The sequence below is a fragment of the Piliocolobus tephrosceles genome, chromosome 14 (assembly GCF_002776525.5).
Source record: "Piliocolobus tephrosceles isolate RC106 chromosome 14, ASM277652v3, whole genome shotgun sequence".
NCBI lineage: Eukaryota > Metazoa > Chordata > Mammalia > Primates > Cercopithecidae > Piliocolobus > Piliocolobus tephrosceles.
This window is the reverse complement of record NC_045447.1, coordinates 60,234,505-60,256,807: the sequence shown is the minus strand read 5'-3', so window position 1 is coordinate 60,256,807 and position 22,303 is coordinate 60,234,505. Positions and strand designations below refer to the sequence as shown.

The window sequence follows — 22,303 nt, the reverse complement described above, 5'->3', positions numbered from 1 at the left end:
AAACAAATTTAAAATATCTATCATGTCACAGAGTTATCCATTTTTCCCCTCTGAGGCAACAGCAGCTATAATCTACTCATTTAGCAAGTATCCTGAATACAATATGCTATTACTAACTATAGTCTTCATGTTGTATATTAGATCTTTAGACATGTTTGTCCTACATATCTGCCACTTTGCACAGAGATAGAGAATAAACAGTGGTTCTCAGGGGTGGGGTTGAGAGGAAGGAAATGGAGAGATGTAAGTCAAATGATACAAAGTAATCCAAGAATTTATGTGAGAAGAGGTGGGAAAAGTCTACTTCTCAGGTGCCTCAACCTTTGCCCCTAACTCCATCCTTACCACCACCACCATCAAACACCACAATAATAATAATAATCAGGAAATTAACACTTCTAGGCACCTGATGCCAGACTACATTGTTTTTGAAGTATTTCCCAATGTCAAGCTTTGAACAGAATTATAGATACCTACAAAATGAATAAGTTTGAATGTTTTATATAGTATTTGCAAGGAATATCAAAGTCCTCTTGTATTTTCTAATATTTTGCTTTCAGAAAAATATCTCAGTGGATATACTGACAGGCAGAAAGATGATCAAAGATATTAACCCTGCCCCTTCAAGATTAGAGGCATAATTGCCTAGCTGGAGAGAAGCCAAGAAGACTCAAGTAGGACTCGGGTTTGCAATAATCTTTCCCCGAAGGTATAAAAAAAAAGATGGAAACCCTTGGGAAGTATTCTGCATCCATCTGTGCATTAGCTTGTTCTTTGGAATCAACATTATGGCTCCTCAGACACCTCTGTGCTAAGGATTTTTTCTGAAAGTTGAAAGTTTTATTTTTCTACAAGACTAGTCCCTGTAGGCACAGTCAACCCATCCTCATTGTGTTTGAGCCCAGGCACAGTCCACAGGGAAGCTGGCAAATGTGACCAAGGCACACCATTACATGCTCCTCAGAGGGCTGGAGGGTACTTATAAATGCATTCCCTTGAAGAAAGAGGCAACTGGCAATTTTTATACAGCTGCATTATATGCTGATTATGTACAAAGGCTAAAACCAGGCAAAGTACCTAGCAGAAAATACCCATGCATTATTCAACTAATACAAATCTGTTGTTTTTCTAATTTGCTCTTCAAAACATGTCTTTTCAAGTTGTTTTGAGTTGCAGTTGTTTTGAGGGAGGGAGAACAAAAGTATTCTCTCTTTTCAGGAACAAAAACTCAAATAAAAGAGGTACCCCCCATTCAGCTAATCATGACAGCTTTAATAATATGTGGGCAAAATGTACAACAAACTTACAAAATTAGAGACTTTATGAAGAGCATCCCTTTCTAACCAAGTTATTTTAGAACAGAGAAAGATAAACAATCTATTTATCAGGCTAGGTTTTCCAGGCTTTCCCATTCCAAGTCATTCTTATGTTTTCTTTCCTCCTTCTTCTATTTCTCCCTTTTGCCTTTCCTAATCCATATCACAAGATACCATGTACAACACACTTACCCCTATTTAACTGCACATGTTCACAGTATCCTACAGTCAAAAGCTCTACTTCGGCAGCAACTTTTTATTGATGAATGCATTTTATCCTGATTACATGACAATGATGATGGCTTACTCATTATTTCATTCAGCATACTTATTATGGGCTTACTATGTGCTAGGAAATGTGAGTCCCAGTGACAGATAGAACAGGGTTCCTAGCTTCATGGAACTCATATTCACTGGTTAACTACATGTATGAAAGCTTTCAGTAAATTTTGTGTGCAGTGACACTCTCCTGTGATCCCAAGGGTGATTTAATTTATCCTCATATTAAATATGATCCTCCTGAACAACACATTGGTGTTCCTTTAGGGCTGATGTCTTATATTTGCCTTTATGCCACTCATATCTTGAGAGACTGCTGAGATCTAGAATAGCTTTTTGATAAGCCCCTTTGCCTACCTCCCCTATCTGACCCTTTCTTTCTTACAGGTTCTTGGTGTTTACAGTTTATAGCCACTATCATCACCTTCATTCCCACAGTCTCTTTTCCTTTCCTATTCTTCTGTTGTTTGCCACATGTTTCTGCTTTTTTATCTTTCTTTTGTCTTGGTCATTCTGAACGCTTTCAGTCTGCAGTCAATGGCACTACTATAATCTCTGAGTTTCCAGGTCTTATTAGTTACTATTGTTATTTTTATACACTCAAAGGCTGGGTAAAATATTCTTTACAACACACATTCATTGGTTCCACCACTGTTTCTTTCTCCCCCATCAAACATAGTTCAGTGCTATTCCAGATGCTTGAAGCTGTTTGTGATCTGATATCTGAGTTCTGGATAATGAATTACTGCAGCTCACTTTGCCAGAGACAGTGAGAGTTCTTCCTGAAATATAAGGTACACTCACAATATTTGATGAGATATAGAGGCAGAATTAGAAGGTAACAGTTAATGACTAGCACCCTGGAAAACAGGCCAAAGGGCACCAAGTTTTGCAGTGTATTTCTATGCAAACTTGAGCATATTGTGCTGGTTCACTGATTCTCAAGTTTTCAGTAAAGAAAATGGGAATGTTAGATCACAAAGAGAGATACACTAAGGTTCCACAGAAAAAAGATGCCTCACAAGTAGCCCAGTACACTCCGGTGCATTTTGAAATGGTGGTGGAATGAAATGGTTAGGTAAGTTTAGTTTTTTGGTTAAGCAAGAATTACCATATGCACTATAGATGAATTTCTAATTTTTAAATAATCAGGATAAAATGCATTTATCAATAAAAAGTTGCTGCCAAAATGTTTGCCTCAGAGGTCATTAAGAACATAACAACCAAAAAATCCTATTGATTTGTCTTTTTAAAAGAATTATAGAAAAATGGAAGTCTATACAAAGTCATCTACATTCTAATGTCAAACTATTCAACAATAAACTTACACAGTATCTATTCACCTGTTCTGGGCCTAATCTACTGTTTGAGATTCTAAATTTTTTAGCTGACTTTTATCTTATTTTCTTACTTGTTTTATACACCTTCTCCTCCTTTTTCTATGGTTAAAATCATCTGAAGCCTCTTGCAGTGATTATACTGGAGTAGGCTTTTCCACTAAAGGGTCATCAAAGAATTAGTTCTTCAGTGACCCCACTAAATGAAAATTCCACTAAAAACTTTTGTTACAGGAAGAAAATGCATACATGTGTTAAAATCTAATCAGACTGGGATGTCTAAAGACAAAAATAATGGCCAGATGATTTAAATCCTTTTTTTTTTTTTTTTTGAGATGGAGTCTCCCTCTGTCGCCCAGGCTGGAGTGCAGTGACATGATCTCAGCTCACTGCAACCTCCGCTTCCCAGGTTCAAGCGATTCTCCTGCCTCAGTCTCCTGAGTAGCTGGGATTGGAGGAGCATGCCGCGACACCTGGCTAATTTTTGTATTTTTAGTAGAGATGGGGTTTCTCCCTGCTGGCAAGGCTGGTCTCGAACTCCTGACCTTGTGATCTGCCTGTCTTGGCCTCCCAAAGTGCTGGGATTACAGGTGTGAGCCACCATGCCTGGCTGATTTAACATTCTTTGTTTTAGACGGGGTCTGGCTCTGTCACCCAGGCTGGAGTGCAGTGGTGCAATCTCGGCTCACTGCAACCTCTGCCTGACAGGCTCCAGCCATTCTCCCACCTCAGCCTCCTGAGTAGCTGAGACCACAGGTGTGTAGCACCACATCTGGCTAAATTTTTTTGTAATTTTTGTAGACAGGGTTTCACCATGTTGCCCAGGCTGGTCTCGAAATCCTGAGCTCAAGCAATCAGCCCACCTTGGCCTCACAAAGTATGGAGATTACAGGTATGAGCCACTGTGCCCAGCCAATTTAACACTCTTATAGCAACACCATGTTACTTGGACTGGCACCTGTGGTTCTTACTGGAAGTCAGGCTTATGGTCACTGCATCAGGGACACTGAATGACTAGACCATGACATGAATCTCATACATGTTCAAATGCTTACATCAAGTTTCCATTGTGGGAAGGCTTTCTTTTAGTTCATTGAAAGATGACCCATTTTCAGTCCTCTTCAACTTCTGGAACTTTAAAGTGTGGTGCCAACTTATTTCCCTCATGATTCTCTCTGAATTTATGCTGGTTTCTTGCCTGTTGAGATTTTAGAGCTGTGAAAGTGGGACACGTTTCCCTTGACACATTTCAAACTATTTGAGAAAGAAGAATCCATGTGCAATAAGCTGTCACACTGAATATTAGAAGAAAGCAATCAAGTCCTTTGTAAAAGGAGTCTCAGTCACCTCTCTTCCACCTCTACTTCATATAATACCACAAATTTCAAGGTTCCTAAGGAATCTTCCTTCTGGGCATAAACTGCTAAGACTTTATTGCTTGAAGAAGTTTTCTGGGGCATAGCTTGCTAGCCTAGTGCTCCTAGTCACAAGACATTCTTTTCCTTGGTTACTAGTGTTGAGTTTTGGGTAGGAGCATCTCATTATTCCTCTGGGGACTTATTACAACACTCTTGTCACCAAATTAGTAGATAAGAAAGTATGGCTAAGATGTTAAAACCTTGTAGATGATTTGCTACCTGCTTCTAATTTCTTTAGCACTATTATTCTTGTTCTTGTCTGACCTAGACTACTCCACATCATTTTTTGCTTTATCTGAGTTCTTTACAACACTCTCAGAGAGGAGTTCTGGCTTTAACCATATTGCTTCCTAGACTTTTGCTGTACAGAGTGAGAGCTGAGGCTGAGAAATGAGAGGAACTGAACTGCTTGAGAGTTTGCATTTAAAACCTCCATTAATGATAGAGGAGAAAGGGCCCAGAAGGTTGAGATGCAGAGGAGAGAAAGGAGGAACCAGCCTGGGTTGCACTTAGGAATTTATGGAAAGTTTCATTTTTTAATTAAGGTCAAATCTTGAGTACTTACAAGAATATCAGCAAGTTCACTGATAAAATAAAAGGGATTTCAAACTTAGACAAAATTCATATAACTACCTCGATGGCTGAGAAGGATTTTATCTCATGTTTTTATTTATCCATTTGAATCATGCTCTCTTTGGATTTCCATTAATTGCACATAATAGAATTGATCACACCTAGAAACTGTTCATCAATGCATACACGAAATATATACATACATTGTTAGGTGATTTCAAGCAAACCACATTAGCTTTCATGGTCTCAGTCTTCAACTGAGGTAACTCTGAAGTCCTTCCAAATCCCATTGGAACTCTATGATATGATTCACATAATGAAATTTCTACAGAGGCTGGGAAGTGACATAAATGAATGAACTAGGCTGGAGGTAAACCGGAAATGCTGTGTTGCTAGTACTATTAGGTTGGTGCACAAAGAATTGTGGTTTTCACCATTAAAAGTAAGTACCAACCTCATATGACCAAGAAATGTAGGTAACCATTTCTTTGCTATATTGTCTTTTTTCTATTAAAAATTTAAATTTGTAAATTTATTATTTTTAATTTCAACGTATACCTCCTCTATCTAAAATAAAAGTTGAAAATATTACATCTTAAGAACTCCTGGGTGTGCCCCACAAAACCCAAATGCACTGATCTGGGGCTTTGGGGACATCACTTTGACTTATTCTTAGAATCTACAATAGTTTACCAGATACTGTGAAAGAGCTGCAGAAGATGGTACACAAACTGTTCAACAATGGCGTGAAAATGAAAGTGCTGACTTGGCCGGGCGCGGTGGCTCATGCCTGTAATCCCAGCGCTTTGGGAGGCTGAGGCGGGCGGATCACGAGGTCAGGAGATCGAGACCATCCTGGCTAAGACGGTGAAACCCCGACTCTACTAAAAATACAAAAAATTAGCTGGGTCTGGTGCCGGGCGCCTGTAGTTCCAGCGACTCTGGAGGCTGAGGCAGGAGAATGGTGTGAACCCGGGAGGCGGAGCTTGCAGTGAGCCGAGATCGCGCCACTGCTCTCCAGCCTGGGTGACGGAGTGAGACTCCATCTCAAGAAAAAAAAAAAAAAAGTGCTAACTTGAGACACCATGGTCTGAAAATTCAAGGTGGAATTTCACAGTGAACACACGGATTATGAGCCCTGAATGAATTCTTAACTGGTCCCTGAGTGTTGGTAAACTGTGCAGCTGCTAGAAGAAAGCTGTAGCTGTCCATGGTGCTTAAGAATTTTCCTTAATGCTGGAGTCTCAGAGTCTGTGGTATGGAAATACTTTACAATGAACATATTGTACATTAACAATTACAATGATAACAACCCCCCCAATATCACCTTGATATGACTAAAGAGGATTCAATGTATTTCTGACTCATCTCAATAACAAACACTTAAATAGAAACTCATATTCTTGATTTTATTTTTGTAGTTCTAAAACAATTTGTGTACATGTGGAATGGTGTGTGTGTGTGTGTGTGTGGTGTGTGTGGTGTGTGTGTGTGTTGTATCTCTAAAAGCTTCTACCAGCATCACATATTTCCCTGATGTTAATATTTTCATGATTTGGTTATCTACATTTCCAAAGTATAGTGCTTGACACAAGTGACTGTTTAGGTACCCAGCAATTCTGCTGTGGAGTGTGCATAGGAGCATCAGTTTCTGATCCTTCTTCCCATAAGTTTAACTCCATGGTATCAATTACCTTTTATAAATTTAAGAAAAATCACTGTTGTTCAAAGTAATGGGATTTAAAATTCCTCAGAATAAACCAAAAAGAAAGAAGTTGAAAAATAGCATCTAATACCCCAAATTTCCAACTCTGAAAATCCCACTTTAAAAATACAACTCACCTGGTTTATTTTAAAATGAAACATCAGTTCTGTATATTAATAGAGACCCAGAGCAAAATGATTTCAGCTGGATTTCAGTTACAGTAACTCTTTCCATCATCAATATTCTAAAATGCTGACCCTCTGCTGATACTGGCTAGAGGAATTTTTGTATGTATTTGAAATTATTTATTATTTTGGAGCTAGTGCTTTGATTGGTGCACCAACAACAAAAGAAGAGAAGACAGAAATATGTGTTCCAATATGATAACTAAACACTAAAGTCCTCTTTCTTTTTTCACAATGAAGTTTTAAAAGCTTTAACCATGGGATGATGAATCTGATAAACTCAGGGCAATTAATAAAGAAATTAAATAATACATGAAAAGAAATATTAGAAAGCATTAAAACAGGAGGCTCTTTAAAATGTCATTTAATCCCCATCATTTCAGACGCTTTATGTGTCTTCATCACATCATTCCTATGACTTCCTAATGAAACAGTTCTACGGTCCTCCTAAATTAATCATTCCAACACATAACAGCATTCATTTTGAGAATAGTTTCATCCTATTTAATCTTAATCTTTGCCATATAAACTTTATTTCCTTTGTGAGCGATTATGTTTGTTTACTGATAGAGAAAACATTGTCATTATTCTTCACATAACTGAAAAGTCACTAAATTAGTGAGCTTCATTGCTTTTTTTCTGATAAACGGACCTCATATTTTCAGACTCTCTTTGTCTTTTACTCTCCATCTTCTAATATAAGGTTATTTTGCATAATATTTTTCCAAATTCCTCATACCCCATTGGTTATGCAATCCCTCTTGAGAGAGGAAAGCATCCCAGAGACTACCTGTCAGCTGCTATTATATTTTTTGTACGTGTTACTTCCATGATCTTGCTCAAATCTAAATGGAAATTATAGAGAAGAGTATTTAAGTAGTTCTATGTATAATAGGAAGTGGGTCCTAATAGATTTCCTTAGGTGAAAAAACCTGGATATCAGAATGCTGAAACAGAGGAAATAAGATATCATCTTCAAGAATGTTCTTTTGGAACGTTTATGAGATTATCAATTCTCTTGAAGGAATAAAAATATAACTCTTCATAGTTGTTAACTGAGCTGAACTGAGAATGCTAGGTTCATCATATATTTTGGTATCACTTTAAAATAAAAATATTATGACCTACTATATAATAACAAATAAAAATCCTGTCTCCTTTGGTACTATTACATCTTTAACAGAAAAGCTGAAAATAGTTGATTAATATTTGGTTTGTAGTTCTGAAGGTATACCTAAAAAGTGCAGGATAAATCAAGATAATCTTTAAAGGAATCATGGGATATTTATCAGAAAGAACCAGTTAATAATGTTACAAAATGCCCATTAGGCATATGCATATGAATTAGGTTCTCTGGGAAGTTAAGAAATAGGATATTAAAAACAAAAAGCAAACAAACAAACAAAAAAACACCCCAGGATATTCAATCCCTATCTTCAAGGTACTAACTCTCAACCTGAAGAGCCTATGCGACAGAAATTCCAGTGTCAGCATCATACAACAAAACAATAAAGAAGATGACCCCTAAACAATCTTAGCACATATGTATTGTTGACTTTGGCTGGGAAGGACAGACATAAGGAGAAATGTCAAAGAGAGTTTCTAGAGCATTTGGAGGTGCTAGACTCAGGTGAAGCTCATATGGAAAGAGATTTTGACTGATGTAGTGAAAGGTTATTTTCTTGTCCTAATAGAATCTGGAAGGTCACCTCTGAAAGTAATGAAATTCTTTCTGCACTGCAATAAGATTGTTCAATTTTTAATTCAAGGAAAATCCCAAAGCAAACAGCACATAAAATATTGGGGCTTGGGGGTGGTAGTGATAAAATTATCATCAAAATTTAAAGACCTGTCAATCTAAGCATGCACATGGATCCATTTTAAAATAAATTATATTGTTTTTAAATGACAGATGCCATTTTTATCATGCACATTTCTGCAATCTAATTTACAATAAATCTCCAAATAGCTTAAGGCAATTATTTTAGGTAGTGCTTTATCTAGTAGTCATGTCATGTGCTTTCTTATTCTATTTCTGTTGCATAGATGTGAAGGAGTTTTAATGTATTTCATATTTCTGCTAACAACAAAGAAAAATAAGATACACCAAAAAAGAATGAGCCCACAGAACATCTGGTACTCTTCCCTCATTAAAAAAAAAAAAAAAAAAAAAAACTTAATACAGGTGTTTCCATTCCAAACATTCTATCATATTCCATTTAATTTACAGTCAACATCCCCCACCAAGCCGTCTTAAGCCATAAGCTGTGTCTTTCATCATCTCATAATGACTTTAACATAGACCCTGTGAAAAAAGCAATTTTTGCCATAAGACTTTAGGATCGAGTATAACACTAGAAGGGACTCCAAGAAATATCGGTGCTATTACCTTGTGTCCCAGTATAGTTGAATCAGATATGGACATGTCATTTACTGTCTTATTCACAGAATTCTTCTTGAAATCTAATCTCAGGAGAATTTCTAGTAATAATTAATAATAGAAGTCCAAGGCCAGAAGAAAAGAAAGAAAAAAAATTACAGCAAAATTTTCAACTCAAAAAGTTTTTTCTACATCATACTTCAGGACAGCAGTTAACAAAAAAAGCTTAATTGGGCAAACATTTTTTGAGAGTCTACTAGATACTGAGTGCTGTATAAGGTATGTCTCTGTTAATGTGAGCATTTTGCCATACTGAGCATTTTTTACTAAAATTCACATTTGTTGGAATGCATTTAACTATTTATGTCTTTAATTTATAATCTAACTCATGATATAATCTGATGTGTGGTACACTCATAATGTCAACACCATTATAATTTTTTGCCAAATCTCATTAATTTAATTTCCTATATAGTGATATCAATACTGACACAATTGTAGCAACTGGGAGAGAATGTTAATGCATTTGGAGAAGAATTTAAGAGCAAGTGCTTCCAGAAGACTTCTTTTTTGGATAATTCAGAACTACAAAATTTGGTGGATACAGAATCATGATTAATCTCACACTTGGTTAAGTGCATAGCTGATGTTGCTCAACCAGACTTAACAAGAAATGCTAAGAAGAGAACGATACTTCTACACAGCAGCATGTGATAATGTCTGTTTTCCAAACATGACACAATCAGAGCAAGTCATTATCTTTGAGAAAGGTGATGCCTTCAAAGATTAAAGATTCAATAAATATTTGAAAGACAACTTTGCACAGTTTTGATTTGTAAAAGATGAACTGGGGATGGGATAAAATGTCTAAACAACTTGACATGCCTTTTGCCTTTTTTGGAGTGTGGGTGGAGGTTGGGAGGAGATCCTGCTAAAAGCTAACATTATTAATACAAGGTCTGATGTTTTACTTCCTTTTCAGTAAAACAATGCCAAGTGTCTTTGTGGCATTTGTAAATGGAGAACATTCAGCTTATGCCCAATCTAATTATCTCCAGATGCTTTTAATTCCAAAATACCCACATTATTAAGTTCAGGAAAAATTCATTCTTAGTTTAAAAAGAGAAATAAAAAGTATTTAAAGTCTTTCAATTTCTGGTTAATGCACAAATTTGGCATATTTAGAAATTTAAACCTCTTTGAAACCAATAGGGCGTATTTCAAACACAAACGCCAGTTAGATTAGATACTATTAAAGGGAGACTAATAAGCAAACTACAGTTAAATCCAAAATCCTGTACAACTTCAAACGCCAGTCAAACCTCACCTCTTCCTTGTAGCCTCCCCAACACTCCTTGCCAGAGGAGCTCACGTGCTTCACAACCTTTCCAGCCCTGGTCTGCACCATTCAAAACCTCTGTCTTATACTGTAGTAACATTTATCCACTATTGTACATGCCGGTGGGGTAATTTTGTACCCCTAGAGGCATTTTGCAATGTCTTGAGACATATTTGATTGTCCTAACTGCAGAGGGCGTGCGCTACCAGCATCTAGAAGGTCGAGACCACGGATACCGCTAAAGATTCACAGTGCTCAGGTCAGTCCCCCACAACAAAGAAATGGTGCTCGGGCTGAGAAACCCTAATTATATCCTGCACACTGTACATCTGGTAAGTGGTTAATTTTATATTGCACGTTATAATTACATGTAATTCAATCAGTTGTTTTCTCAGTAACTAAAAGAGTGAATGCCAATCCAAATGTGCCTCCTCCAGAATAAGTAAATAGTTTAGGTAAGAATTTGGCTCAACATTTTATTTTTATTCTATTTTGGCTTAGGATGAAATTCGTACAAATTCTGTTGAATGTTTTGATAAAAACTTTCAGAGTTGGAGGTAAACTGTCTTCATAATAAGCTATTTTCCTAGGGCTTCATTATATACACCACAGCATTTTTTTTTGCAGCATTTTATGTGCACATTTACTTTTGCCATTTTAAAGGAAATATATGCAATACTATAATGAGATATGATATGAATAAAATTTTGCAGTATTAAAAAACATATAAAGGCCACCATGACTGCAATCTTTCATGAGTGAGAATTTGGTAAAAATAGTTTACATGCTCCCCTCAGTGTTTCTAAAGACACAGCACTGAATGGAAGTAATATGGACCCACAGATCAGCACTCAACGTAGCATATCTTAGAGGAGTTTTTTCCTTACTCCCAGGATACACAGCTGCTGCCCATATTCCCCTCTGGGGTACAGTTATGTCAGACTTGAAAGAAAATCCCAATCCCTACTCTGCCCTGGTCCTTTTATATCCAGACGTATAGAGCATTGGGGAAAAAAAGCACTCTTTCAGTATACAGGCTTCTTCTTAACAAGGAATATTTACAAACACTGTGATCTCCGGATTCTCGAAGCAAACTCAGCTCTAGCGAGCCCACATCCTCATTTAAGAATGAAAGCAGAGTCAAGGCCTATGAGCCCTGATCAAGATTTCTGCCTCCAGCTTTGTAGCTCCTCAAAAACCAGTCTTCACGGAGTCACCTCTTGGCGCACAAATATTTCACACTGAACATTGCGTAGGATTACACTTTCTCTCAACAGGTAATCTTCTTGCTGCAGTAATAACACTTTAATTGCCTAGAAAGGAATATAACTTCAAGAATATATCCAACCAAAAAGGTAAAAGGAAAAGGCAAAATCGGGTTCTATAAACTCTAGTTGCATAGTTTCATGTGTGTGAATGTGTGTAAGCTTGTGTTATTCTCACTTATATTAATTTTGTTTGTTCATCTTGTTTTATTTTAATAAGAAAGCAAATAAAATTGCAGTGTGGTTCCAAAAAGTAATCAGAAAGCACAGCACTCCCTGTACAACAGGAAAAGGAACAGAAGAGAAGGTTGTGATTGGCTCCTGGAGACCTCAGCGACCTCCAAACTGAACAGAGTGTGAAATGTGATTTTGCTCTCTTCATAATGATTATCAAATTCCTGTTGGCTAATACAATTATTTGGCACTAAATATCCTCTACTTGTCATGCATATGACTAACTTAAAATCATTACAGGATGTCGTTATTCATATATAGTTAAGATAGCTAAATTCACTTGCAGTTTACCAACTGTTCTATAGAATATTTTTGCACCCTGTAGAATTGATCTATCCCAAGGCATATTCAACGTGATATATAGAGCCTTTCTTTTCTTTTACGCCAAGGGAGGATTTTAGGCTTGCTTTAAAGTTCTAATGAATGCTCCTGGGTACATTCTGTTTTTTCCTTCTTGTCAGAAAGATGGTATTTTATTTATCGCTTGGTAGTACATGTTAGATCATCATACTGTCATATACCTCTGTGAAGTCAATCCCAGATTTATTGCTTGTTCCCATTTCATTCAAGCACCTACAACATTTGGGCTGAAACTTCATCATGATTAAAGAAGCAAAGATTGTATCACCTTATTTATTAGGAAAGAAAAGAAAGCAATTCTGTGTCCGCAGGCTCTAGCATTCCTAGGTTCTTCTTATCAAGCAAATCTGCTGACATTTAATGCTATGGCCTCAGTTTAAGTTAACATACATATTAGACATTTTTATGTGGATAAAACCAAAGAAGAGGGGGATCTGTATACAGTGATATTTTTGTCATCGCCCATTAAACAAACAAACAAAGAATATTTTAGATATAATCCAAATTTTTGAAAAGTGACTTTAAATAACTTACATCACATTAAGCCTGTGATCATTTTGCATTAGAGTTTGGCTTTTAATTCTCCCCACTATCTTACCTAACTTATTTTTCCCTATAGCATTTTGCATTTTCCCACACACTACATCATTTAGTTATTTATTTTGTACTGTCTTCCCCTCCCCTACAAGAAGGCAAGCTCCAAGCAGGCAGGGATTTTGGCCAGTTTTGTTCCCTGCAGGAGCTCAGACACTTAGAACAATGACTAGCATGTGGCAGAAACTTGTACCTGTTTGTTGGATGAATGAATATGACATCTTTCACTCTTTCTCCAATTTTTTTAGGCATTCAAGTAATTTTGCTATAAATCCATTTCCAGAAGAAATGACTTTTTAAAATTAATTTATCCTAAGTGTGGAAAAGAAGACTCTGAAAAAAATATCCTATAGTAATTTACCTTACATCCCTCTCAGCAAAGGTCTGATCAGTTTTACATTTATTTAAAAACATGATTGGCGTCCCCGCGTGTGTGCACCTAATCTCAGCTGGTTCACCCGAGACCCCCTGAGCACCAACCCTAGTCCCCTGCGCGGCCCCTTATTCTCTCCGACAAGATGAAAGAAACAATCATGAACCAGGAAAAACTCGCCAAACTGCAGGCACAAGTGCGCATTGGTGGGAAAGGAACTGCTCACAGAAAGAAGAAGGTGGTTCATAGAACAGCCACAGCAGATGATAAAAAACTTCAGTTCTCCTTAAAGAAGTTAGGGGTAAACAATATCTCTGGTATTGAAGAGGTGAATATGTTTACAAACCAAGGAACAGTGATCCACTTCAACAACCCTAAAGTTCAGGCATCTCTGGCAGTGAACACTTTCACCATTACAGGCCATGCTGAGACGAAGCAGCTGACAGAAATGCTACCCAGCATCTTAAACCAGCTTGGCGCAAATAGTCTGACTAGTTTAAGGAGACTGGCTGAAGCTCTGCCCAAACAATCTGTGGATGGAAAAGCACCACTTGCTACTGGAGAGGATGATGATGATGAAGTTCCAGATCTTGTGGAGAATTTTGATGAGGCTTCCAAGAATGAGGCAAACTGAATTGAGTCAACTTCTGAAGATAAAACTTGAAGAAGTTACTGGGAGCTGCTATTTTATATTATGACTGCTTTTTAAGAAATTTTTGTTTATGGATCTGATAAAATCTAGATCTCTAATATTTTTAAGCCCAAGCCCCTTGGACACTGCAGCTCTTTTCAGTTTTTGTTTATACACAATTCATTCTTTGCAGCTAATTAAGCCAAAGAAGCCTGGGAATCAAGTTTGAAACAAAGGTTAATAAAGTTCTTTGCCTACTAAAAAAAAAAAAACAACCAAAAAACATGATTACTTTTAAAACATAATCAGAAATTACAAATCGAGATCATTCATATGTCTTTCTCAGAGGGGAAAGGGGCTGCTTCCAGTCTTTGTGGTATATCTTTAAAAGTTCATAAAAGTGAAAGAAAGCAGGTTAACTCTGAGGGCCTAAACAGCTCTGGGAGGTCAGTGTTATCAGCCCTTCTCAAGTGAAATGGGTGAGGCTTACAGGCTTCCACTGCTTGCCAGGTAAGGAAGAGGGGACTGGGAGTGGGATTAGGTGTGTCGGCCATGGAGGCCGTGCCCTTTCTGATCCGTAGTCAGACACATCATCCATGGCACAACTGGCCTTTACCCGAGGATGTGCCCTTTCTAAGAGCAGCAGTTCCAGACCAGGACCAAGGCATATAGTTCCTCCTTCTCTTGGGTATTTAAGGTTTTCAGAAAGGCAGATGGTCTCACTTGAGTTGCTTTGTATGACTGGCATTTTTAATGAATTAGTGACAGAAAAAAAAAAAAAAAAAAAAACCTGACTCACTCCCAGCTGGATAGCTTCACAAATGCCAAGCTGAAAAGAATGATATCTCATAAATTCAGGCAAATGGGCATTAAGGGGACTAAGCTGGCTGTTCTTTTAATATACTGAGTATTAGCATTTTCCAGGGCTTCAGGTCGGTAATGTAGTTTCAGCTCAGGAGACTACACCTTTCATTAAAACTCTTTTATTCTTTCTGCTTTGTTATAATGAAAAAATCTTAAGCTGTCACACCTGTAGTGATTATAGAAGGCTCTCAACGCTGGTAGGGAGAAAGACTCAGAACAGGCATGTACAATTTTCAAAGACCACATAACTGCTTCAAAAAAAAAAAAAAAATGACAGCCATCACCAACATTTTACATCCAAAAACAAGTTTAATTGTTCAGACTGGCGTTTTAGAAAGCTCCAGACTTTGGAAGGCTCCTCAATTTTTGTACAGCCAGAGGCTCAAAGAACTCTAGGCTAGAAGGTTTTATTTACTGATGAGAGAGGGCATATTCAATATAAAAAAATTGTCATTTTTATTTGTTTGCATTGAGACTGAGAATAAAAAGTCAAGCAGCACACCAAAAGGAAAAAAATGTACTGTATGCAAATTAAAAACTAAAATAATTGCCTGCCATGAAAAGAAAAGTGAAGCACAGGAGCCTTAGGTAGGCCCTTTTTGACTTACTCATCTTTAGAACAATTTTAATGTCCATTGTTTCACCTTCCACATAGTAAACAATAAATGTCTGGTGCATGAATAACAATAAGAAGTAGAACTGAACAGACATTTCTCAAAATAAGATATACTAATGGCCAGCAAATATATGAAAAAATGCTCAACATCACCGATCAGGGAAATGCAGATCAAAACCACAAGGGAAGTATCATTTCACCCCAGTTAGGATGGTTATTTTCAAAAAGACAAAAAATAACAAATGCTGGTAAGGATATGGATTTAAAAGGACTCTTATACACTGTTAGTGGGAATGTTAATTAGTATGGCCACTATGGAGAACAGTATAGAGGTTCCTCCAAAAACTACAAATAGGACCACCGCATGATACAGCAATCCCACTATTGGGCATTTATCCAAAGGAAAGGAAATAAGTGTATTGAAGAGATATCTGTACTCCATATTTATTGCAGCACTATTCACAATAATGAAGATATGGACTAAACTTAGGTGTTCAATAACAGGTGAATGGATAAAGAAAATGTTGTATATACACAATGGAATACTATTCAGCCAAATAAAGAATGGAATCCTGTCATCCGCAGCAATGTGGATGGAACTTGAGGATAAGTGAAATAAACCAGGAACAGAAAGTTAAACAGCACATGTTCTCATGCATATGTGGAAGTTAAGGAAAAAAAGGGGAGGTGATCTCATAGAAGCAAAAAGAAGAAAAGAGGATACAAGAGGCTGGATAGGGCAGGAGGAAGGGAGGACTAGGGAGAGATTGATTAAAGGATACAAAATTAAGCTAGAGACCTGGAATAAGTTCTAGTGCTTTATCCCAACTGTAGAATGACTATAGTTAAAAATGTTAGTTTCAAGTAGCTAGAAGAAGGATATTGGGCATTACCAACACAAAGAAATAATACATGTTTGAGATGATGGATGTGCTAATTACCCCGATCTGATTACTATACATTATATGTATCTAAACATCATGATGTACCCTATGAATATGTACCATTATCATTTGTCAATTGAAAACATAAAATTCAAAAAAATGGAAAAGCACTGCCATTTAAATGAATGAATGCCAGGTCCCTTTACCCAAGGCTGCAGGGAAAGCGAATGGACTACTCGATTGTTTTTGTGAGCACTGTCCATAGCAGCACGGTTGTCTCCCTCGCTTCCTTCAGGCCTCTGAACAACATCACCAAAGAGAAGGTACAGAATGCAGTGAGAACCATGACAATGTTTCATTGCCTTCAATGTAGAATGAGTCTTTGGAAAATATTTGAATGTGAAAATTTATCTTGAAGTTAACTTGGCAATATCTATCTAATGTGCAGGTTTTTGATATACTAATTGCATTTATCCTATGGATAAATTACATAGTTATATTTTTAGGATATATAATCCTAAAATATAAATATATGATAATTATATAATGCATATAATTTATCTGTCCACGTATACAGAGGTAGAAGTACAAAGATGTTCAATGCCATATTTTTGTGACTGTAGAAAACACCCTAAATTGCCCACCAGTAGGCAAATAGTTAAACAAATGACGTTACAACCTTAAGACTGCTAGGCCATTATTTCACAAAATGAGGTAAGTTTATATATAGCAACACGAAAACATATCTAACTTATATATTAAATTAAAAAAGCAAGTTGTATAATTTTTTATCTAGTTTAAGAGTCATTATTTTGTTTAGAATACACGCATATGTATATTAATGGTTTTCATTCCTTTATTGCCTGAATTGCTAAAATATGAATATATTACTTTTGCATTAAAAGTTTAAACATGCTTAAAATATTTTTTGATGCATATATTTTCTAAGCATAAATGACTACATTTAAAGTCACATTTAATAGTGTTTAAATCATCACTCCTACTCCTTTCTATACTTAAATCCTATAACTCTTAGGTTATTTTTTTACCCTTGATAATAAAATTTTTTGACAATGGAAAAAATGATATTCATCTTTCAAGCACCTTACCTACTTAAAACTGTCACACTTTTCAGTTCACTTTGCTTTATAGTCTATTTGCTCAAATGCTAAGTGATAATTGATTTGTCTTGAGTTCACCTTTCAAAATAAGCCAGCGTAAAACAAACTAGCATAGAACATAAGGCAGTTGATAAATCAAGTTTAGCAATTCTTCTCATTTATATATTGTCTAGATATCAAGCCACCAAATAAACTTTAGAAGGTGGTCTAGCTGGTGGAAAAAGTATGAATTTTAGAATCATGATTTATGTTTGAATCCTGTCTCTGTCATAAGCTACTAGCATAACTTACCTTCTCTGAGCTTCAGTTTCTCCATCTGTAAAATACATTTCTTGTGAGGATTATACATAATGCTATAGAGTGAATGCTGTGTACAACCCCCACCCACATTCAAATGTTGAAGCCCTAACCCCAAGTGTGACTATATTTGAAGATAGTATAAAGAAGTAATTAAAGTTCAATACAATCATAAGGGTGGGGCTTTGATCTAATAACATTTACATCCTTATAAAAAGAGACACTTAAGAACACTTGTTTCTCTCTCTCCCTCTCTCTCTCCGTGTGTGTGTGTGTGCGTGCATGCATGTGCACACATGCTATACGAGAAAACAGCAAGAACCTGATCATCTATGAGCCAGAAGAAACCAAGTCAGCTGATACCTTGATGTTGGACTTCCAGCCTCCAGTACTGTGAGAAATAGGTTTCTGCCATTTAAGCCATGCAGACTGTGGTATTTTGTTACAGCAGCCCAAGCTGGCTAATATATGTAGCATAGGTAAAACACCAAATATAATTCCAAGTACAGGGCTGACACCGGATAAATGGTGACTGCAGGCTGACCACACTTTGCACAGCAAACTGTTAGCAGGGCCTCACACATACTGGAACTGTGTTCTCACTTTGCCTGGCAGCGTAACCTATACCTTGTGAGTCAGTTTCTCCAACCACTTGAGCAAATATTATCCCTCTGGTCTGTGAAATGGGTATGACAGTATCTACCAGGGTTGTGAGGATTTGAAAACATGGAGGAGAAGCACTGAGATTGGGTTGGCACACGGCAGGTGCTCAAAAATGATACCTATTGCTGTGTTTTTTATGGATGTCCAATAAAAAACCGTAAAGAACTCCTTGTTCTGTTAAAAACAATCTCTTCCTGGTGAACTTTTAGATATGTCTGCAAAAGGGCAGGGGCAGATATTTGTCCAGCTATGCTCAGCCCAGCGCCTGGCCCCTAGTGGGCACATTATGTCTGCTGCCAAAACTTTCCAAGTGGTTTAGCCTCACTGGCTAGCATTGAAGAGGCAGAGGTTGTGGGATTAATTTCCTCAGTCTAATTAGCTTTCAGAGAAAACTCTGACTTGTAGCTTGGGATGTCATAGTGGCCTGAGACCACGTCTTGAAAAAAATACTAGCAATACTGGCTATTAAATAGCATGAGCACCCCCATCCATGCAATTCCATCAGGGCTGGCAGTCTCTCTTATTTTTTTAAATTAATTAATTAATTTTTAATTGACCAATAATTACGTATATTTATGGGGCACAGTGTGATGTTGCGATCTATGCATAAATTGTAGAAAGATTCAATCAAACTAAGGAACATATGCAATGTCTTAATGAGGCTTTGGCAATGTCAGGCATACATTAGCATATAATCCTAACGTCGCAATCTGAGAGCTACCTCTCCCCCGTGTCTGTACTGGTTCTCCCTCTGCAGCCACTTTGCCAATCACATTTCAAATGCAGAAACCAGACCTGCCTGTCTCAGGGCAGACCATGAAACAGAGACACTGGCTGCCAGGGTCACTTTTGATTGCAGGGCCAGCTGCCCTCCCATCTGCCTGTCAGGCTGGAGAAAAGGCTGAGAATTGAAAATGTGAAAATAATGCAGCCCCAGTGTAAAAAAAAAACAAACAAACAAACAAAAAAAAAAACCCAGATTTTTCAATTGCCATTCTGTGAGTAGAACCTAGGAATTAACCTGTGGCCTTTTTGTTTTATTGTTTCATAAACGAGTAATAGCTAGAGGGAGGTATCCCTTAGACCATTTCAGGCCCAATTGCTACAGAGAAGAAAATGATGACTATGAAGTCACATAAGGATGACACATTTTAGAAGTCTTAAGATGTGACTAAAGAAGAAGTCTTAAGATGCTGGGCAAATTAAGCAAACACTGGGCATGTGAGCTGTTCTCTGGATGGTATCTTGGTCCAAGTTTCTAGAACTACTGCCCTTTGGTGCCTGAATCTCAGTGATGGGGAGAACAGGGCACTATAAATTCAGAGGCTCTGGGTTTAGAATTTTCTTGGAACAATTTGGTATATCTTTTATTTGTGAATGCATTTTCACATCATTTGGATATTGTCTTAACATTACTGACCTAAGGTTATCAGAATCAAAGCTCTTGATTTTCTTCAGCCCAGAATGCCTCATCAGCAAGATGATCTTCTTTCCTTTCTCTGACAATATCCCCTTCAGTCATCCAGCCCATTGCCCCCTCATACCTTTAAGTGAAACCAGATCTCATTTCCAGTGACAATCTGTGAAGGAAGCCTACAGAGAACGCAGCTTGTTGCACACAGCATGAAGACTAGCACAGCACTCACACCTCACTCAGCACCCAGGATTTGCACAGGTGTTCAGGAAGCGTTGAATGAATGAAAAATCATGAATAGAGGAAATCTGCCCACTTAGTTATTTCTGGAGTGATCCCAGTATCCCTTCCAAGTTTTCTTATTATAAAAATCATCTTACTTCTGGTTTGCAGAAGTTCTCCAATGTCCTATGGGCCCCTGATATTCTCATTCTTAAGAGTTAATTGTTGTCTCTGTTGGGCACCTCTGATCTATGTTTGTGGTTTAACACACATTTATTGAGTGCCTTCTCTGGGCCAAACCTTTGTGAACAAGGTAGAAAACTCCTGTACTTTTGAAGCTTATATTCTAATGCTAGAGATGGGCAAAAACAAATAAATACTCTTATTTCGGATAATAAGTCCAGGAAGAAAAACAAAATAGAATAAGGGGGAATGGAAAAGAAAGGGGTGGGGTAAGGTTACTTTAATTATGATGATAGAGGCAAGGCTCTCTGAGGAAGTAACATTTGAGCAGAGACTAAATAGAACAGTTTGAGCCATGCAGGGATGTAGTTAGAATTAAAATACGTGATAACAGTAACACAAAAAGTGGGAGAGGTTTAAGTGAAATTAAAATATTCTTAGATTCTTAGTACATGTTGTCTGGAAAGTGGTAAAAGTACTCATTTATATTGGGCTTTTGTAAGTTAAGCATGCATTATATGTTCTCTACAATTTTAATAAAAGAATAATAAAATAGGGATGGGAAACAAAATATAATAATAATACTTGATTAATCCAAAGAGTAGCAAAAACAGGAGGGAAAAATAATATAGTCTCAGTAAGAGAAAACAGATGATGGATTTAAACCCCAAATATACCCAAAATTACATCAAATATAAATGGATTAAATCTAATTAAATGATTATAAACAAAACAGCGCAAACAATACCCAATCACCTGCAGCTTACAAGAGATACATTTTGAATATAAGAGCATGAAAATGTTGCAAGTAAAGGATAGAAAATTCTAGATAAACATTAACCAAAAGAAGTCTGGTTTAGCAATACTAAAATTAGACAAAGTAGACTTTAAAGCCATAAGAATTTCTAGAAATCAAGACCAGGCCAGGCATGATGCATCATGCCTATAATGCCCATACTTTGGGAGGCCGAAGTGGGAAGATCATTGAGGCTAGGAGTTCAAGACTAGCAACATACGGACAACATAGTGAGACCCTCGTCTCTAAAAATAAAACACTGAGTTTTAAAATTTTAAATCAATATTAAGAAAACATGACATTTTAAATGTGGTTTAAAAAATTTAATAAATTGTATTAAATATTTTTATACAAATGAAACTTTTTCAGTTCTAACATGGAATGTCCTTCTATATGCCAATGAAAAGAATCACCATTAAGCTTCACAAATGTTAGGTTTGGACCTAAATATACGAAAACTTAAGAATAACATAAGTTGTATCATACTGCAAAATACTGCTCAGATGGCATACAAAACTGTTCAAAAAATATTGCTAATTTATGAATAACTTGCTGATCTTCAGAATTAAAAGTCAAAATGCAAGATGAGTGAGGAAAAAAAGCTCAGACCTACTGGGAAGCAATACTCTACTTCATTATGCAAGGAATCTATGTATTCATGGTATCTAGGATAGATTTGTCAAGTTAATTTGTCTTTTACCTTAGTGCTTCTGTCACTACACTCTTCTTTAACGGAAAAGCAGTGTTTGTCCCCACTATCAACACGAGCACAACTTATGAACGTTCATGGAATCTGGATAGTGTTACCTTTTGTTTCAACACTGTAGGGCAAGAGATATGGAGAAATGTTTTTCTGGGGTAGGGGCTGGATGATGTTAGGATAAAAGTGGACATTTAGGGTAACAGATCCCAAAAGAGAGAGAACCCATGCATTCTTTAATAAATGTATTGTGATCAGTGGGTGGATTTGTGATATGCTCTTCTAAAAGTGGTATCAGTTTTAACCAAAACAATAAAGCAAAAAAAAAGAAAGGATTAGAAAGGCAGAAATAAAGCTGTTATATTCAGACAATATGGCTGCATATATAGAAAAGTATCAAAATTATTTTCAAATTAACTATTTGAATTAATAACTAAATTCTATAGATTTCATCATGTGAATACACCACAATTTATTTACTCATTCTACCATTGATGTACAGTTAGGTTGTTTCCAACTCTTGGCTATTACAAGCAAATTTTTAGCAAATCAAT

At 36.8% G+C, this 22,303-nt stretch overlaps 1 protein-coding gene and 1 pseudogene across 5 annotated transcripts in view; one reads left to right on the top strand and one right to left on the bottom strand.

The window, feature by feature from the left end:
- SLC24A2 (solute carrier family 24 member 2) overlaps positions 1 to 22,303 on the bottom strand; it is a 276,630-nt gene that overhangs the window by 204,220 nt on the left and 50,107 nt on the right. The window lies entirely within an intron of this gene.
- Positions 13,406 to 14,246, top strand: LOC111524740 (annotated as a pseudogene). The gene has a single exon (XR_002725861.2). The product of XR_002725861.2 is annotated as a transcription factor BTF3 pseudogene (transcript).